Source organism: Haliotis cracherodii, unplaced genomic scaffold (assembly GCF_022045235.1).
Source record: "Haliotis cracherodii isolate W230 unplaced genomic scaffold, xgHalCrac1.p SCAF_5, whole genome shotgun sequence".
Taxonomy (NCBI): Eukaryota; Metazoa; Mollusca; class Gastropoda; order Lepetellida; family Haliotidae; genus Haliotis; species Haliotis cracherodii.
In genome coordinates this window covers 3,869,217-3,882,548 of record NW_027266308.1, presented here as the reverse complement: position 1 = coordinate 3,882,548, position 13,332 = coordinate 3,869,217, and the positions used below count along the sequence as shown (strand labels likewise).

The 13,332-nt window shown below is 40.0% G+C and overlaps 1 pseudogene; it reads right to left on the bottom strand.

Moving 5' to 3' along the window:
* Window positions 1–3,586: 3,586 nt before the first annotated feature.
* LOC139444052 (uncharacterized) lies at window positions 3,587–11,578 on the bottom strand (annotated as a pseudogene).
* Between the last annotated feature and the right edge of the window lie 1,754 nt (window positions 11,579–13,332).

The following is a 13,332-nucleotide window of genomic DNA, read 5'->3' as shown; positions in this document are numbered from 1 at the left end:
TAAATTTCTTGTAAAATATGGATATTATCCAGTATATAATACATATATGTACATATAACATTTTTTCTAAAAATTAGGTTCTTTTAAGCAATAAAATTTCAATCTGATTTTCGCTTTCAATTATTTTTACAAATAATGTAAATAAACGTACCTACATTTATGATAAATACAATCGTTATCATCTCATAGTCAAAACATGTTTATACTGCCCGTATCTCCCTAATCTGAAACGTCAACTGGCATCAAATCCTTGCTCAAGTCCAAATATTAGACAATTTCTCAAAGGTTATTGTCATCTTTACATTTACATTTAAAACGTTCACGTCTGGTATTCATATTGACACTTGTGATATTATCGTTTCTAAATATATTTTTCATCTTCCCGAGGCAAGGGCGTTAACTGACTATAAAAGTCCAGTTTTCCCCCTCGCCGAACTAGCCTGGAAGTCCGGAGTTACACTTTGGCTGGACTAACGAGTCTATGCATAGTCCAATCAAATATCACGTAACGAACCAGACACCCGGTTCGTAAACAACATGGATTTCAACGTACAGATTTCGGTCGACAGCAGGATTTGCAAAACATGTGTACCGTCAACTGGGCGAGGAAAAACAATTTGGTAATCTTATTTTTTATTATCAAGATGCTAAAGTGTTTTGATTCACTTCGCGAAGTAAAACCTGCTTTATTATAATAAAGATCTTAATTATGGATCAGATCGTCTTGCCTGGGCGCCGCCATTTTGTTTGAAGGAAGTGCAAGTGGATGAGAGATGGAATCTGATTTGTCAATAGGAGGGACATAGAAGGGGCATAACTCGAAATAGCCACTGGTGGCACTACGATAAACCCGGAAAATCCAGCCTAGTTCGGCAAGTTGCGGGAACTGGACTTTTACAGTCAGTTAACCCTCGTGCCTCGGGAAGATCATGAACTGTGAAGGTCCTGTGGTCAAGGGCTAGTCTTATCATACCATTCTCCTATGGGTTTGTGCACCGAGGAAACTTGGAAGGACATGACATATTTGCCAAATTAAAATTCGTTGACTTATTATAATGCATATTATTTTTATTAAGACGTGAACATCCAACCGTAATCAGTCATGAGTGAGTGAGGTAACGCACCTTTTGACAGTATTTCAGTTACATTGTGGCGTGTCAATTTTATGTGGGAGGAAAACACATACCATTCGTTAAAAGCTTGTTCGCGTTGTTAATCTGCCTGGTGGTCGACTTTAAAATAAGGATGTCGGCTTGGACACACACAAGAGGGCACGGGGCTGCCATATGTCACGAGTAAATAATGTTAAAGGTGGACTGCAGTCAGTTATCATTACTATACGGAAGCCTTTTAGGAACATTTGTTTGTTATTTTTTTCTTGAAATTTCAAGATGCTATGTTGAAATTTCAAGATATTGTGTTGAAAGTTTAAGAGTGAGTTAATAATTAATTTTAAGATGTTAACTTGAAATTTCACCTCTGTATCGTGGAATTTCAACTAAGTATCTTGAAATTTTAACATAGCATCTTGACATTTCAACTTACTATATTGAAATTTCAAGAAAAAGCAAAACAGCAAGTGGCCCTAAAAGCCTTCTGTAGTACGAGGAAGTCAGACAGAGGTAATCAAAACACAACATGAAGCTCGCGCTGCACTATGTCATTCCATGAAGCAAAATCTAATTTACATAATACGTATACAATCTTTTTTTTACACTGTGCAGGGTTGCGTCCCTTGGGCACGCCAGAAACCTATGAATGTGGGTTCGAATTCCGGTTCGCACCGATTATGTTTCTAGGTTTGTCAGCACAATACCCGTGCTCGTGGGTTTCACCGAAGTGGTAAACGTCTGAGACCTGCATCACTTCGGGCTCTCCTCCCACATTAAGCTGACACAACGTGATATAACTGGAATACTGCTAAAAGCTGCGTTAAACCCAACTCACTCACTCACTCATCCCGGGAGATGGGAACAGCAGGTCTCCAGCTACCAGCTTGTTGTGAGAACAGAATATCATGGCGATCGAGGGCATGGCGTGGTCTCACTGATTATGTGCCATCGTCCCTCAATATACATGAACGCTGTAGCAATATTGGCGAGTGGCAGAAAACCTAACTCGGGACGCATAAAACCACACTGCTACAACGAATTTATCTTACCGACATGTTTTGACATGTAAAATAATTAAAACCAATTCAAAATTGATAGAAAACAACTGTTCGACTAAGCTGATTTTAACTTGTGCTATATCACGTGACTTTCATTGACTCGGAAAAAGCGTGCGGCTTTTTGCTTCGAAGCGGGGTGTAAGGGATTTATTCTCCCGCTGAGAAATCCACGTGCAGCCTGTATTCTTCTTTGCGGGGTATAAGGGATTTATTCTCCCGATGAGAAACTTACTTACCCCAAGGCGGGATACATAGTATTTTATCAAGATCACATGAACCAATCAGATCTCATCATTCTGAAATGGTGATATAATAACCACTTTTGTCTTCGTGGCCAAGAATATTTACAGGCCGTGTGATGTAGCAGGTGTATTGATGCTAACGGTGTAAAATAACATTCATCTGCTAACGGCGCAAAATAACATTCATCTACTAACCACTTTTATCACTAACTACAACTATCAGATTTTATAACAGCGGATAATCAAAGCAGAGTTCAATGTACGAATCTGACTATCGCAGGTGATGTGAGGTGAAATGGGGTTTAACGTCGTGTCCAAGATTATTGCACTTGTATAGCGACGTGCATGCACGTGTGTGTGTGTGTGTGTGTGTGTGTGGCTGCTTGTACTAGTCCGGACTGATGCCGATTTATAGTGTTAGCTCACTGAGATACCATGCCGCATTTTAACATGAATACCCCACTCACACACAGTATACTGACTCCGAGCCGACCAGTCCTTGTTTTAGCCCATAAATGCCGAGCGCCAGACAGGGTAACAACAAGTACCATATTTTAACGTCTTTTGATATGACGCGGCCGGGGATCGAACCCCGGACCTTTCGCTCTCCGGACGGACGCTCTACCACAAGACCACGGAGGCGGTCGACTATCGCAGGAAGAGCAGGGTTGACAACTGTAGCCAGTACAGTTAATGCTACTCATAGCGAGCATCTGTTGTCATCACAAGGGAGAATCCATTCTTGAATCCTGCGACTCGTCTGACTTTGCCCCCGCCCGGAAGAGGTTACGAGCTGCGAATCACCAAGACGCCCTCTTCAAATGGTTTTAAGCCGTGAGAAGCGAAGACATTCCGCTTAGTGGTCCGTTACTGCAGACCAAAGCTGACGAACTTGCAGTGAAATTAGGACACGAAGATTTCACGTGTAACACTGCAATTGCGTGTATTGTGTTTTGTCTTATCCAAGATGGCGGACGTTTCCGAGCGAAAACGTGTATAACGAACAACGGATATAACGAACTGATTTCTCTGGTCCCTTGTAGTTCGTTATATCCGCGTTCTACTGATTTGACAATGATCCTGGACACATGATTCTCATGCATTTGGAATCGAACAATGGACTCATCTTTTAACATATTTTTTTATGATTATGGAATGGATTTTGTCTCTTTTGTGTACAGTAAACTACGGTTATAACGAACACGCTTATAACGAACTGACGGATATAACGAACTTACTTTTTGGGTCCCGACTATTTGCTTTAGTTATGCTGTATATATGCTTATTACGAACTACGGTTATAACGAACTAAAATTAGTAGTCCCTTTGAGTTCGTTATAACCGTACCTTACTGTAGTTGGAAACTGTTCCAGCTGACGTTTAGCACCCCGTGGTTTGTACCTGGACTGACCCAAAGGACCTGGGCGTGTCAAGGATGTAAGCATTGCTGGCACCGAGGGGGAACCCGCCTTTCCGCATCACAAAGTTATAGTCTAAGTCGTCCTCGTTGATGTCCTCATTGGACGGCACCGACACCCACAGCTTCCTCAGACCTGGAACCAAGTTGGGAGATAAGCTTTGTGTTACACAACACCAATTACAGTAAACTACGGTTATAACGAACACGCTTATAACGAACTGACGGATATAACGAACTTACTTTTTGGGTCCCGACTATTTGCTTTAGTTATGCTGTATATATGCTTATAACGAACTACGGTTATAACGAACTAAAATTAGTAGTCCCTTTGAGTTCGTTATAACCGTACTTTACTGTACGTATTGTTTGTCCATATACCAAACATGTACTTCTTATTCTCTTGTTTGATTTGTACTGATAGGCAGATCAAGATATTAACGATACCTTACTTGTCAAATGTGTAGAGTTGAGTGTCTGCTATGATGGAAGCAAGCACAATCCAAAATAACACACATATATAAACTTGATGTTCAAACAGTTGAATCGAAAAGTAGTCAATATTTCAGTCTTAGAAGCAAGTATTTAGGAACAAAAGTCTAAGAATCTTCCCTTCGAGAAAACAGATAAAAAGTTCAACTAGTGGCCGTATTGTCAACAATACTTTACGATACCACTCTTTGTATCAATATAGAAATATCACTTATAGTCACTTGTGGCATTGATAAGTCGTATCCGAAACAACTGTTGTGATCGAAACGAAACTGATTTTATTCATTAACATTTTAAGTCATTTCCGTTTTTCAGAAAATGTTGTTTCCCTGAAGATCTGAAGTCGGAAATACGAGCTTTTACTGGTGAAGGAGGGTTAATGTGAGCTGAAGACTTGGAAAATCAAACAGATATTGTATAGATTTAATCAGATCATTTAACAGGAGGAAATTAAGAACATTATAGGTTTAGCTTGAAAAAAGGTATAAACTTAGCTAAGTTTAGCAGGAAGTGCATATGCTTCAGACTGTTGAAAAATGATTGCTTTGACGCGAGGTACTTTCTTTTAAAAGATGCAGGCTCATAGTTCTAAATACAAAAAAGAAATATCTAGTTTTGTAGCTGAAAAATATCTAATCTCTATACAAAATTGCCAGACCTCCCCCTTCCTTACCAAGACCCACGATTTGGTAGTTGTTTCCTGGAGTCGTTATTAATATCACTACACATGTGTTTATTCATTAATTGTAAATAGCAGGCTAATTATAATTTCTTCAATACTTCACTTCGATATTTTATTGCAGGATAATAACATATTCTCAAATTCGGTTTCCTTGTCCATATTTGTCCTAAAGGTTTGTTTCAAGTTTCAAGTTTCAAGTTTCACTTTTACATGTCATTATGTACGTTAGTACATTGACACCACTGTTCTACATACCATCACCGCAGCACTTGCAATAGAACAGACCAGCTACGCATCTCACCAGCACATTCAGGGGACCTGGGTAAAACAGGACACAACTTTTATTAAAATAAATTATATCAATTATCTTCCGCATTCGACGAGTCCCTTGCACTGACTGACCTGCGTGGAGGTGTTGAAGCTAGCTTGGTCATCCCCTCGTTTCAAAATCAATCTTATTATTTACTCACGTTCGTGAAAAGTACACCACGTTTGACTACAGGGAGTAATGATCAACGTGGTTTGGGGATTGTTTTTAAGAGAGTGTATTTGGTCTAATTCCGCTTTGAACAATTTTTCAGTTGTATGACGGCCTTAGAGCTCTGAGTGATGCTTGGACTTTATACGTGTACATCGTGCTGTCAATCTTATACTAATAACAAGCATGAAATACCCATATTCCCCGCCAATATGACATGTCCGGTTGTGTGCAAGGCAAGAAATATTGTACAGTTTTCAAGATCTGCTCCGAAAACGATCACTACCGCCATTTTCAGTCTAAGTCGTTACTATGGAAACTCGGAAATTCTTTTTTTTCAAAAATTGAAAAATTATCGAATGGCACCAGTTTACCACTAGATCGACCTATCTATGTGCCAAGTGTAATGAAGAAATATTGTACGGTTTTCAAGATCTGCTCTGAAACAATCACTACCGCCATTTTCACAAAAATCGAAAAAGTATCCGGAAGGGAGCCCCACCGCCATTTTCAGCCTAAGTCACAGACGTTGCTATGGAAACTCGAAAAATAATAGTTCAAAAATCCCAAACTATCGAAAGGCACCAGTTCACAACTAGACCTATCTTTGCTGTTTTTTTTGTTGAGATATCGCTCATGTATTTTTAATTCTGCTCCGGAAAAGAAACATGACGGACGGACGGACGGACGGACGGACGGACGGACAGCACTGATTACTATATCCCCCTTCCCCGGGGGATAATAATGGGGAATCTGGGGTTCGAACCCACGATCACGGTTTCTCAGACGCTTGCAGCTCTGCACAGCGAACTGTGGCGTCGTAAACGACTGGATACGCCATGTGAGTATTTGGGTGTTCCTGAAGGTAGATTTAACTGAAAAGTCATACTCACCGTGCAGAACGACGGCAATAACCACAACTAGGATCAATACCACCAGAAATACACCTCCACTGATGAGGACAAACATGTAGTTGCAGTCTGGAATGACAAAAAAATTAAACATGGTCGGATACAACCAGTTCGAGAAATGACGTTTTCATGAAAACATGTTAAACTTTGTGAACATAGGGAACTTCTCTAATTAATGATTGCTCAAATGTCTCTCGTTTGACTTACCAAGGTCCAGGCACGAACTGGTGACGTTTGTCCCTGTGAGTCAGCAATAAAAAACACAGTTAGCTCCCAAACAATGAAAATTATTCTGAATTGAAAATAAATATATATCTGATGAGGATACAACATTTGTTCAAGACTTTTCGGGGACAATTCATTTTGTTTCGATAAAATTGCATCTCCTCCTCCTCCTACTACTACTACTCCTACTACTACTACTACTACTACTACTACTACTACTACTACGGAATGCGTGACGCCCATTTCTGGTGTCCCCCGCCGTGATATTGCTGGAATATTGCTAAAAGCGGCGTTAAACCATATTCACTCACTCACTAATACTACGGAATGTTTTCACAAGAATGTTAGATTCAAACGACTTACTGTTGAGATATGGAGTGCTGGTCGATGTTCCTGTGGATTCACAGACATAAGTTCATAAATCAGGAGAAAATGTATTTCTATTAACAGTAATATATAACACTTTTATGGTAAAACACATAATCCGTTCAGTATTATTGGTCTTAGTTACAGAACAAAAGACACATCATAACAATATGATAAAAACAAACCACTACTACTACTACTACTACTACTACTACCACTGCTACTACTACTACTACTACTACTACTACTACTACTGGCTGCTGCTACCACCACCACTACTACTACTGCTACTACTACTACTGCTACTTCTACTACTACTACTACCAGCAACAGCACCACTACTACTACTACTACTACTACTACTACTTCTTCTACTAGTACTTCTACTACTAGCAACAGCAACACTGCTACTACTACTACTGCTACCACAACCACTACTACTACTGCTGCTACTTCTACTACTACTACTACTACTACTAACAACAACAGCACCACAGCTATTACTGCTGCTGCTACCACCACCACTACTACTACTTCTACTACTACTTCTACTACTACTACTTCTACTAGCAACAGTACCACTGCTGCTGCTGCTACCGCCACGACTACTACTTCTACTTCTACTATTCCTATCAACAGCACCACTGCTACTACTACTACTTCTACTGCTGCTACCACAACCACTACTACTATTGCTACTTCTACTACTACTACTACTACTACTACTAGCAACAGCACCACTGCTACTACTACTACTGCTGCTACCACCACCACCACTACTACTTCTACTTCTACTACTTTTACTACTACTAGCAACAGCACCACTGCTACTACTACTACTGCTGCTACCACCACCACCACTACTACTTCTACTTCTACTACTACTACTACTAGCAACAGCACCACTGCTACTACTACTACTGCTACTTCTACTACTACTACTACTACTACTACTACTACTAGCAACATCACCATTGCTACTACTACTACTGCTACTACTACTGTTGCTACCACAACAGCTACTACTACTACTGCTACTTCTACTACTACTTCTACTACTAGCAACAGCACCACTGGTACTACTACTACTGCTGCTACCACCACCACTACTACTTCTACTACTACTAGCAACAGCACCAAAGCTACTACTACTACTGCTACTTCTACTGTTACTGCTATTACTACTGCTGCTGCTACCACCACCACTACTACTTCTACTACTACTACTACTACTACTAGCAACAGCACCATTGCTACTACTACTACTGCTACTACTACTGCTGCTACCACAACCACTACTACTACTACTGCTACTTCTACTACTACTACTACTACTACTAACAACAACAGCACCACAGCTATTACTGCTGCTGCTACCACCACCACTACTACTACTTCTACTTCTACTACTACTAGCAACAGCACCACTGCTACTACTACTACTGCTACTTCTTCTTCTACTACTACTACTACTACTACTACTACTACTATTTCTGTTACTACGGAATGGGTGACGCCAATTTCTGGTGTCCCCCGCCGTGATATTGCTGGAATATTGCTAAAAGCGGCGTTAAACCTTATTCACTCACTCACTATTACTACGGAATGTTTTCACAAGAATGCTAGATTCAAACGACTTACTGTTGAGATATGGAGCGCTGGACGATGTTCCTGTGGATTCAAAGACATAAGTTAATAAATCAGGAGAAAATGTATTTCTATTAACAGTAATATATAACACTTTTATGGTAAAACACATAATCCGTTCAGTATTATTGGTCTTAGTTACAGAACAAAAGACACATTATAACAATATGATAAAAACAAACTATTCTTTTAAGGAAAGGAAACGCTATGGACAGAGTTTTGTCGCTTTTTTTAATTTATACATGATTCATAATGATGGCTTCGATTCAATGAAAGTAAATAACAACAAGCTGCTATTATTACCTGATTCAGATTCTATACTCAGAGTATACGTCAGATTCAGAGTGTACCGAACACCATTGGCCAGAACTGCACTGTACAGCCCTGTTCTGTTGTCAGTGACATTAAAATGGGAAAATTCAAAATAATAGATATTTCCTGAAGAGTAATTCCATCGGTATTCATCTGATCTATCTGAATTATTTATCATTTTTTTTATTTCCGACTGTCCGTAGAATGTCCACGTGGCTAGTACAGGCTTTGGGTTAGCTCGCACTGTGAAATTGACCACGATGGTTTCTCCCTTGACCAGTGGATAGACTCTGGACTGGTCAGCTGCGTCATACAGTTCTGGATCACCTGGAACAATGGACAGTAAAGAACAGCATCCACAACAACACTTGAGACGGCATATTTTTATCTACATCACCTAGCCTTTCTCCAAGGACCAAATGGTTATTTAACACCTAAATAGAACATATGATATACATATGCATATATAGAGCATTTATATCTAAATCATATGACGTGGGTGTGAGTGATTGTTTGTGTTAATACAACTGAACACAAACATTGTGTATTATTGTTCTTAAAATTTTAGATTCTGTTAAAACACTAATGTGGTGGTTTGTTTATGATGGATAGAAACATCGATATAGCCATTCTGAAAATTTCATTTTCAGATATATGAGTACATGGTTACTTTGATAAAGATCTAGAATTAAAATAAAATATGATATGTGGAACGTTACACTGACTCCGAGACGACCCGTCCTTTTATCTTTTCTTGCCGAGCGCTAGGCAGGGTAACATCAAGTACCATCTTTAAACGTCGTTTTTTAATGACGCGGACAAGACATAAAAGGGCAGACCATTGAGAAAAAAATCATAAACAGACAATAAACTTATGCTCACACTTTTCTTCAACCTCTATGTTGTTTTCCACTGTGCTGTTATTTAAAGCATCATTGTTGATGGCTTGACAAACGTAAGTCCCCCCATCTTCACATCCTGCGTCGGTCACCCTGTAGAAACTATTGAAACCAACACCCGGACGTTGATGTCGGCCATATTTATCTGTTAGATTTTCACTGTGAATGTTGACTCCATCCTTGTACCATTTGACGAGAGGGGGAGGAAATCCATCCACGGAACACGTGATCGTGATATTTTTTCTCAACTTGGTGGATGACATGGAAACATTCCTCGAAGGGTCTGAAAAATAACTTGTTTACAGTTACAGAGGTGGAAGACGCAGGAGGTGAAGACGACATTTTGCAAAATGTATATGATATGACTTTACGCATGCGCTATGGACATCCAAATTCGAATAATTTAAAAGTGAACTTATTAGTTCGCTTGTGTAAAGGTCAGAGTATGGGGTACTTACAGTTCACAAGAATTTCAATTGTCTGGTTTTCGCTTTGAATCTCCACTTCCTCAAGAACACAGGTATAATTTCCGTGATCTGGTATTTCAACTGGATGGAGCAAGAGAGTTCCGCCCTTACGAAAAAATGTATCGTCGCCCTCTTTCTTCCAGGACACGCTACACAATGATCTGCATTGACCGGAGCAGGAGACAGAAGCATTCATCCCGGCAACAACCTCCCAAGGGGATGTCCGATTCAATGTCATCCAAGCTGTAAAACAGATTTCTGACTTTCATGTTTATATGTGACTTGCAAAGTCTGAAAATGTTGGGAAAGTATAGACAACTTGTTAAACTTTTACTTGCAAGTTCAAACAACTTAAGTTTGTAACAGTTAGCATCGACAATGTGAACTTCTCAACATAGGTGGAGTTTTATGCAAGGTGTTTCTGAATTCGTAACACGGCTTCATTCTAACACACTAGTATGTTAAGCCCATTTCTGGTGTCACCCGTCGGGATATTGCTGGAATATTGCTTAAAGCGGCGTAGAACCATACTCACTCACTCACTCTAACACAATCGTCATGTCCGATGTTGGTCCGCCCCGTCAAAGGTTCATATTTTCTTATTTCTTGTATTATCTGGACAATAACTTCCGGCAATATCCATTTAACTCCACACAATGTGAGATGCCTGGGCAATATTGTTTTTACAACATGTTGGATTAAGATAAGGTGATAAACGTCAATGACCTACCTCGGTTTGGGCACTCGATCCACATTATGGCTGCCACACAGTGATGTGCAGTGTTTTGGCATAGATACGATTATGAATATTCATAAAGTATTGGTCTTTTAATTTCAATATATGTATGTTTGTATTTAGGTACCACAGTACTGTTATTTTAAGAACTACGCTGTTTCTGCCCTCTTACGTGTAGAGTATATCACTAAAGGCTACAATGAAACTGTTTTTCACAAATGGACCCCACACAAACCACGAAGATCGGAAAGAAAATCACTGTGACATTATATATATGTGCAAGTATTGCATCAACAAGCTCTAAAAGTAACGGCCACGTACCTGTTCCTAACCCACAGACACCTAACAAAAAGACGCCAACGTAACAGGATGTCTTCATGGCTTCCACTGTGATCACCGTTATGGAGGTTTGAGGGAAATGTTTTGACTCGGTTAATTTAATGACACAGATATGTCGACCCGACGTTTTTCAAGGGAAGTATTTCTTTTGTCGTAGCTATTTCCATATTGTTGTATGCAACTGAACGGCTTCATACAGGAAGTATTTACGTTTTTCAACACAAGATAAAGTGTGAACATATGTGGGGGTGGTGTATCAGCAGAGTATAGGTTGAAGAAGGGCTAGGCTGATATGAACCTTTTAAGCTACATGTACGTTAGTCAACCACAGTTTAATTTGAAGACAGAAGACCAGGTTCCAGTCAAGTTCAAGAGAGCGATAAAACATCAAGGTAGTCACTTGACAAGGTTTAGACAGTGTGAGACTTCTTGGATAAGACTTTTGGCATGATGGAGCTTCACTCACTTCTCTCAGCTCAGTGCAATTCCGGAAGATATCCGTGAAAGTTTGGGATGAATTGTATAATATCGAATTCATTTTCCAAGATTTAACTTCGTATATGCTTACCCGTGTGGATAGTTTCGTATGGTTGATAAATTATGTGTCAAATACAGGAACAAGAAAGTCCAGCTCGGGGTTAATTAATGATCTGCTGCTACCCAGAACTTAACAGTTTCCTTAGAAAGACAACGTCTCTGTCTTGATTGCTCATTTTCTTCTTCCAAGGTATGATCACTTCCAGGCGTCGTGTCTTATTTGTAATGGGTTTGAGAAAGTTACTTGGGATGAGTAATAGTTAGAAAGTGTAACCAAACTTTTAAAAGAAACTTTATCTTTGTCCCACATGTGTATAATGATATGCATCCATACGAAATGCTTAAATAATTATGTTGGCTTTTTTCATTCCTAACTGTACATTATTACACTACATATGTTTATGGTCCCGTGAAGATCCGGGTTAGAATTGATCTTCAGCAACCCATGCTTGTCATAGTAGGCATCTTCCCGAGGCAAGGGAGTTAACCCGCTCTGGAAAATCCAGTTTCCACCCTTCCCGAACTTGGCTGGAATTTCTTGGCTTGATCGTAGCGCCACCAGTGGATATTACGAGTTAGGTCCCTTCTATGTCTCTCCTATTGACCAATCAGATTCCACCTCTCATTTCATTTGAATTTGCTTCAAACAAAATGGCGGCGCCCAGTCAACACGATCATGGTCGATGATCAAGATATGTGTTGTAATAAAACGGGTCTTACCGCGCGAAGTGAATTACATCACGTGATTACCTTGGTAAAAACGTGAAAAGGTTTGGAAAATATCTGTTGACGCACAGTTGACGGTGCACATCTTTTGCAAATCCTGCAGTCGACCGAAGTTTACACGTTGTTTACGAACCAGATGTCGATTTCGTTACTCGATTTTGAATAGACTATGCATAGAGTCGTTTCTCCAGCCTTAACATAACTCCATAATTGCAGCCTAGCTCGGCAAGGGTGGAAACTTGACTTTTATGGTCAGTAACTCCATTGCCTCGGGAAGATGCATAAGAGGGGCGACTAACGGGATAGTGGTCAGGATCGCTGATGCTTGGCATCGTATCCCAATCTATGCTCATGACGTTAATCACTGGATTGAATTATTATTTACAGACCGCCGTCATATTGCTGGAATATTGCTGAGTGCGGCGTTAAACAAGAAACAAACAAAATAAAACATATGTTTATCTTATTCGGCAGCAATCATAACATGGAGATATGTCCTGGTCTAGACTTGTTTACCTGCCCGCGAGCGCTTGCACTCCTCGCCTGCAGCCGCTAGGAGGCGAATGGTAGGGAACCAGTCTAGCGAGGTACAGCATTTCGCTGCGTTAAAACGTTGACTCATTTCCGTCTAGCGAGATCAGTCTGTCGAGAGGTTTGGGGACAGGCCTATAGCTTATGCCATGCGG